We start from the raw sequence: 8,371 nt of genomic DNA on the forward strand, positions 1-8,371 counted from the left end.
CTGGAGCCTTGGGCCCTCTGTGCCAAAGTCGCTGGGTGCCAGGCACTCCCAGAACAGTGTGCACCACCCCCTGGCCCTGTTGCTGGATCTGGGGGTGTCACACTCTGGAGCTGCTCCCACAACCAGAACTCCCTGGCTGGGGCAGCCCCAGAAGAGATACACAGGGTCACTCCCTACAAAGATCCAGCAACAATAGAGTGATCACCCCGGGTCTAATCTCAGAGAGACACCACCCCAACTCTGAGGACAGCCAGAGGCAACGGTGAAAAACAATCATGAGACAAAATCAAAGGAAATACTATGGCAATATGAATAATCAGAGTAGACCCACTCACCCAAGGATTAATGGGGCAGACATAGCACAAGATCCCATGCACAAACAAATAGCTGAGATGTCAGAAATCGAATTCAGAATCTGGATAGCAAATAAGATGGAATTAGAATTCCAAACAGTAACCCAAAAGATGTCTCAAAAATTCAATGAATTCAAAGACCAAATGACCAAAGATTTTGACACATTGAGACAAGAAGTTGCAGCCCTCAAAGATCTGAGAAACACAGTAGAATCCCTCAGTAACAGAATAGAGCAAGCAGAAGAAAGGATTTCTGACATTGAAGACAAAACTTTCAAACGCTCCCAAACTCTCAGAGAGGAAGAGAAATGGAGGGCAAAAACAGATCACTCTCTCAGAGAGCTCTGGGATAATTTGAAATAAATCAATATTCATTTTATAGGGATCCCCGAAAGTGATGAAGTGGCTTCACAAGGCACAGAGTCTTTTCTCCATGAGATTATGAATGAGAACTTTCCAGACATGCCAAGAAATTCTGAAATTCAGATAGCAGACAGTTTCAGAACTCCAGTATGACTCAACCTGAATAAGACATCTCCCAGACATATCATAATCAACTTCAGTAAAGTTAATATGAAGGAGAAAATTCTGAAAGCAGCCAGACTAAAGAAAACGATCATTTACAAGGGGAAGAATATTAGAATAACTGCAGATCTCCGTGCTGAAACCTTTCAAGCTAGAAGAGGATGGTATCAACTTTTAATCTCCTAAAACAAAATAACTTTCAACCCAGGATTCTGTACCCAGCAAAACTGAGTTTCATTTATGATGGAGAAATTAAATATTTTAATGACATTCACATGTTGAAGAAATTTGCCACAACTAAACCAGCTTTTCAGGATATTCTCAGACCTATCCTCCATAAAGACCAGCGTAATCCTCCACCACAAAAGTAAACCCACCCAGAAAATTTTGATCAAATTCCAACTTCCACAGTCACAAAAGGATTAAAAATGTCCACCAGACTCTCGAAAGGCTTATCGATATTCTCAATTAATATGAATGGTTTAAATTGTTCTCTAAAGAGGCACAGGTTGGCTGACTGGATACAAAAACTCAAGCCAGATATCTGCTGCATACAAGAATCACATCTTACATGAAAAGACAAATATAGACTCAAGGTGAAGGGACGGTCATCTATACTCCAAGCAAATGGAAAGCAGAAAAAAGCAGGCATTGCAATCCTATTCGCAGATGCAATAGGCTTTAAAACAACCAAAATAAGGAAGGATAAGAAAGGACCCTTCATATTTGTTAAAGGTCATGATGAGATTTCAATTATTAATATTTATGCACCCAACCAGAACACACCTCAATTTATAAGAGAAACTCTAACAGACATGAGCAACTTGATTTCCTCCAGTTCCATAGTTGTTGGAGATTTTCACACCCCTTTAGCATGCTGGATAGATCCTCCAAAAAGAAGCTAAGCAAAGAAATCTTAGATTTAAACTTAACCATTCAACATCTGGACTTAACAGACAGCTATAGAACATTTCATCCCAACAAAACTGAATATACATTCTTCTCATCAGCCCACGGAACATACTCCAAAATCAACCACATCCTGGGCCACAAATCTAACCTCAGCAAATTAAAAAAATAGAAATTATTCCTTGCATCTTCTCAGACCATCATGTAATAAAAGTTGAACTCAATAACAACAGGAATCTGCATACCCATAAAAAACATGGAAGCTAAATAACCTTATGCTGAAGGATAGATGGGTTATTGACGACATTAAGAAGGAAATCACCAAATTTTTGGAACAAAACAACAATGAAGACATGAATTATCAGAACCTCTGGGATACTGCAAAGGCAGTCCTAAGAGGGAAATTTCTAGCACTGCAAGCCTTCCTCAAGAAAACGGAAAGAGAGAAAGTTAATAACTTAATGGGACATCTAAAGCAACTCGAGAAGGAAGAAAATTCCAACCCCAAACCCAGCAGAAGAAAAGAAATAACCAAAATCAGAGCAGAATTAAATGAAATTGAAAACAAAAGAATTATACAACAGATCGATAAATCCAAAAGTTGGTTTTTTTGAAAAGGTCAATAAAATAGATAAACCTTTGGCCAACCTAACCAGGAAAAAAAGGGTAAAATCTCTAATTTCATCAATCAGAAATGGTAAAGATGAAATAACAACAGACCCCTCAGAAATTAAAAAAATCCTTAATGAATATTACAAGAAACTTTACTCTCAGAAATATGAAAATCTGAAAGAAATCAACCAATACTTGGAAGTACGCCACCTACCAAGACTTAGCCAGAACAAAGTGGAAATGTTGAACAAGCCTATATCAAGTTCTGAAATAGTGCCAACTATACAATCTCCCTAAAAAGAAAAGCCCAGGACCAGATGGCTTTACGTCAGAATTCTACCAAACCTTTAAAGAAGAACTAGTACCTATATTACTAAACCTCTTCCAAAATATAGAAAAAGAAGGAATACTACCCAACACATTCTACAAAGCAAATATCACCTTGATCCCTAAACCAGGGAAAGACCCAACAAGAAAAGAAAATTATAGACTAGTATCACTAATGAATATTGATGCAAAAATACTCAACAACATCCCAACAAACAGAATCCAACAACACCTCAAAAAAATTATACACCATGACCAAGTGGGATTTATCCCAGGGTCTCAAGGCTGGTTCAATATACGTAAATCTATAAATGTAATTCAACACATAAACAAACTAAAAAACAAAGACCTTATGATTCTCTCAATTGATGCAGAAAAAGCTTTTGATAATATCCAGCATCACTTCATGGTCAGAACACTTAAGAAAATTGGTATAGAAGGGACATTTCTTAAACTAATAGAGGCCATCTACGGCAAACCCACATCCAATATCGTATTGAATGGTGTTAAATTGAAATCATTTCCACTTAGATCAGGAACCAGGCAAGGTTGCCCATTGTCTCTATTGCTCTTTAATATTGTCATGGAAGTTTTAGCCATTGCAATTAGGGAAGAAAAGGTGATCAAGGGTATCCACACAGGGTCAGAAGAGATCAAACTTTCTCTCTTTGCAGATGACATGATCGTACATCTGGAAAAGACTAGGGATTCTACTACAAAACTTTTAGAAGTGATCGAGAAATACAGCAATGTCTCAGGCTACAAAATCAACAAACATAAATCTGTAGCCTTTATATATACCAACAATAGCCAAGATGAAAAAATAGTCAAGGACTCTATTCTGTTCACAGTAGTGCCAAAGAAGATGAAATATTTGGGAGTTTACCTAACAAAGGACGTGAAAGATCTCTATAAAGAGAACTATGAAACTTTAAGAAAAGAAATAGCCAAAGATGTTAACAAATGGAAAAACATACCATGCTGATGGCTGGGAAGAATCAACATTGTTAAAATGTCTATACTACCCAAAGCAATATATAGTTTTAATGCAATTCCTATTAAAGCTCCACTGTCATATTTTAAAGATCTTGAAAAAATAATACTTCGTTTTATATGGAATCAGAAAAAAACTCGAATAGCCAAAGCATTACTCAGAAATAAAAACAAAGCAGGAGGAATCACGCTACCAGACTTGAGACTGTACTATAAATCAATAGTGATCAAAACAGCATGGTACTGGCACAAAAACAGAGAAGTAGATGTCTGGAACAGAATAGAGAACCAAGAGATGAATCCAGCTACTTACTGTTATTTGATCTTTGACAAGCCAATTAAAAACATTCAGTGGGGAAAAGATTCCCTATTTAACAAATGGTGCTGGGAGAACTGGCTGGCAATCTGTAAAAGACTGAAACTGGACTCACACCTTTCACCATTAACTAAGATAGACTCTCACTGGATAAAAGATTTAAACTTAAGACATGAAACTATAAAAATACTTGAAGAACGTGCAGGGAAAACTCTTGAAGGAATCGGCCTGGGTGAATATTTTATGAGGAGGACTCCCCAGGCAATTGAAGCAGTATCAAAAATACATTACTAGGACCTGATCAAACTAAAAAGTTTCTGCACAGCCAAGAACATAGTAAGTAAAGCAAGCAGACAGCCCTCAGACTGGGAGAAAATATTTGCAGGTTATACCTCCGATAAAGGTTTAATAACCAGAATCCACAGAGAACTCAAATGTATTAGCAAGAAAAAACAAGTGATCCCATCTCAGGGTGGGCAAGGGACTTGAAGAGAAACTTCTCTAAAGAAGACAGACACACGATCTACAGACACATGAAAAAAAGCTCATCATCCTCAATCATCAGAGAAATGCAAATCAAAACTACTTTGAGATATCACCTAACCCCAGAAAGAGTAGCCCACATAACAAAATCCCCAAACCAGAGATGTTGGCGTGGATGCGAAGAAAAGGGCACACTTCTACACTGCTGGTGGGAATGCACACTAATACGTTCCTTTTGGAAGGATGTTTAAAGAATACTTAGAGATCTAAAAATAGACAGGTCTAAAATAGACAGGTCTAAAAATAGACCTGCCATTCCATCCTATAATTTCTTTACTAGGTATATAACCAGAAGACCAAAAATCACAATATAACAAAGATATCTGTACCAGAATGTTTATTGCAGCCCAATTCATAATTGCTAAGTCATGGAAGAAGCCCAAGTGCCCATCGACCCATGAATGGACTAGGAAATGTGGTACATGTATACCATGGAATATTATGCAGCCTTAAAGAAAGATGGAGACTTTACCTCTTTCATGTTTATATGGATGGAGCTGGAACATATTCTTCTTAGCAAAGTATCTCAAGAATTGAAGAAAAAGTATCCAATGTACTCAGCCCTACTATGAAGCTAATTTATAGCTTTCATATCAAGGCTATAACCCAACTATAGTACAAGAATATGGGGAAAGGACCAAGGAAGAGGAAGGGAGAGGGTAAGTCAGGGTGGAGGGAGGGTAATGGGTGGGGCCACACCTACAGTGCATCTTAGAATGGGTACAGGCAAAACCTACTAAATGCAGAATACAAATGTCTACATACAGTAACTAAGAAAATGCCATGAAGGCTATGTTGAACAGTTTGATGAGAATATTTCAGATTGTATATGAAACCAGCACATTGTACCCCTTGATTGCACAAATGTACACAGCTATGATTTAATAATAAAAAGATAAATAAAAAAGAAAAGTCTTAATCTAATGAAAACCAAAAATAAATAATAATAAATAAAAATAAAAGGGACTGAGCTTTTTGCATGGTGTCTTCATTTTTATTTTTATTTTTTAATACCTCTGCAATTATTAGTTTATTAGTATAATCCAGGACTCAGATGTTCAGTATTCCTCCTGAAATTACATAAGCAAATGCAAATGGAAGGAATCCAAGTCAAAATTATATAAGAAAACAGCACTCCATCACAAAAGCGTGTAAAATTAGAAGAACGCTATTTTAAAATACTGGCACTTTAAGAGAACGATAATCTCAAAAACCACAAAAATTGCCAAATTGTTCCCTAAACTGCTAAGCAGATAAACATGACTCTAATGAATGAGTGTGGGTTTTGTAAGGAAAAATCAAATTCAAATAAATTGAGTAACTTGTATTAAGATGGGAAGTTTAAACGTCTTCTTTCTTATCAATTTGATTTAAAAAGGGGCAAACCGTGATACATGAAAATACAACAGATTTTAAATGTGGCATTATTTTAAAGGGTGGCCCAATTAATTAAAGATACTCTAAATGGAGAATCTGAAGTTTCCTGAGACATTCATATTTAGGTAAATGGGAAAAAGACATTTACAGCCAGCACTTTCTTAAGTCTTTGCTGGGACTAACATCAATATGTTATGCAATATTTCAACAAAAGAAATGCAATATGGCAGTCTTGTATTTTAAGCTCACACTTTTGGGGCTACATTCTGAGGTCTTCTTTAATGTGGGAACTGCAAAATATAACTGCCAATACATGGTAATGGGAGTTAAAGAATAGAGTCCTCATGTAAAGATTAGAACATACTTTTAGTCCTTCAAGGACTTTCAAAACGTTTGATTCTAATAATCCCATGCTGTGAGTAGATTGCTTACTCTTCACTTTGTAAAATATAAATGGGCTATGTGAAATTTGTCATCAACTTTGGAGTTTTAGTTACAGATGAAAACTATCTCAATTTAACTTTTATTACCCCCATCATGATATGCAGGGTGGGTAGGCAAAAAGCTTTTTATCAGCTAATTATATGAAAAGATAAACAATGTAATAATTCATGTGATCCATAATGGGCAAAAAGCAAAAGACTAGCTTCCTCTCAAGAAGAAAAATTTCAGACCTATGAAAAAGACAACAGAAGTAATTTAAAAAATTGTATTTACTAAAAAAAAAAAAAAATTGTATTTACTTAGAAGCATTCAGAATGTCAACAAAACAGCCGCAACTTTTTTTTTGCAATTACAGAGCGGTATTCGGTTAACAGAACAACAATTATTTTGTATAAGCTGCATCAGAGACAACTGAAGATGAAAAAACTACCATCCCCATATATAACTAATTTGCGCTGTGCACCAACAAGAACCTGCTTTAAATTTCCACGCCAGTTTACAACCCCCATACTGTACCAGGCAAGGTTAGTGGCTATTGAAAATACCACCAGGACAGGGCTATCTAAAGACACATTCAGTAGTGTGTTAACTATACAAAAAAAGACACTGTACAGTTTAAAAACAAATCTTATACAGCCTTACATTTCAATTTTTTTCTTTAAAAGGAGTGAGTTGTGTACAGGGGGTTAAATGCTTTATAGACAAGAAAAAAGTACTGCACTGGAACCAACTTGTTCATCATCATCTTCATCTTCTTCATCTTCCTCCTCATCATCATCCTCTTCATCTTCCTCATCTTCCTTCTTTTTCTTGCTTTTTTCAACCTTGACGACTCCCTTTTTCACTGCATCAGGCTTTCTTTTAGCTCAGTATGCAGCAAAATCCTTTTCGTATTTTTCCTTCAGCTTTGCAGCCTTCTTTTCATCAGGCTGCTTGTCCTCCGCAGCAGTGTTATTCCACATCTCCCCCAGCTTCTTTGCAACATCACCGATGGATAGGCCGGGATGTTCTCCTTTGATTTGGGGGTGATACTTAGAACAGAACAAGAAAAAGGCCGAAGGAGGCCTCTTGGGTGCATTGGGATCCTTGAACTTCTTTTTGGTTTCCCCTTTAGGAGGGATATAGGTTTTCATTTCTCTTTCATAACGGGCCTTGTCCGCCTTTGCCATATCTTCAGATTTTCCTTTCTCTTTAGCAGACATGGTCTTCCCCCTCTCTGAGCACTTCTTAGAAAACTCTGAGAAGTTGACTGAAGCATCTGGGGCTCCTCCCGACAAGTTTGCACAAAGAATGCATATGAAGACATTTTGCCTCTCAGCTTCTTAGGATCTCCTTTGCCCATGTTTAGTTATTTTTCCTCAGTGAGGCACAGAGTCGCCCAGTGCCCGTCCGGCTCTCCCTTGCCCCGCCGCTGTCTCTATGGAGCTCAATGTACTGCAATGGCTGTGAGAGCGAGAGCCAGACGCAGTCTCTGGTGTCTTCATTTTTAATGAATTCAAAAATACAATTCCCCATGCTCAGGCCCTTGGCCCCTGTCCCATCTTTCTATGTGTTCCAGCCACAGCAGTCTGTTGGGGGCCTGTCCTGTCTTTGGCAGTTGCTGAACCCAGGTCTTGGCCTGGACCATTTCCTTGCTTCTTTCAGTTCTCTGCTCAGATATCTCCTTACAGAAGTCTTCTCAATGACTCTTTCTAAAAATAGTGGCCTCTGTGTCCATGTCACTTCTGACCCTGCTTTCCTTGTCTTCACAGAATGTACCTACCACTGTTTCATAGTTACATATCTCTTTGAAGCCTAGAACAGTGCTTGGTGCACAGAGCTCCACTTGTTGTTGCATGTGGATTCTAGGAGACAATGGCTTTCAAACAGTTTTATGCTGGGATCCTTTCTCCTCTCTCACTTGAAACTTCCCCTGCCCTCACATCACAGGTCTGACTGAATCAGCCAAGGAAAGCCCCTCCACGCAGCCTTC

The 8,371-nt window shown here is 37.8% G+C and overlaps 1 pseudogene; it reads right to left on the minus strand.

Moving 5' to 3' along the window:
• Nucleotides 1-7,094: 7,094 nt before the first annotated feature.
• LOC128584367 (high mobility group protein B1-like) lies at nt 7,095-7,759 on the minus strand (annotated as a pseudogene).
• Between the last annotated feature and the right edge of the window lie 612 nt (nt 7,760-8,371).

The sequence above is a fragment of the Nycticebus coucang genome, chromosome 4 (genome assembly GCF_027406575.1).
Source record: "Nycticebus coucang isolate mNycCou1 chromosome 4, mNycCou1.pri, whole genome shotgun sequence".
In the NCBI taxonomy this organism is placed as follows: Eukaryota; Metazoa; Chordata; class Mammalia; order Primates; family Lorisidae; genus Nycticebus; species Nycticebus coucang.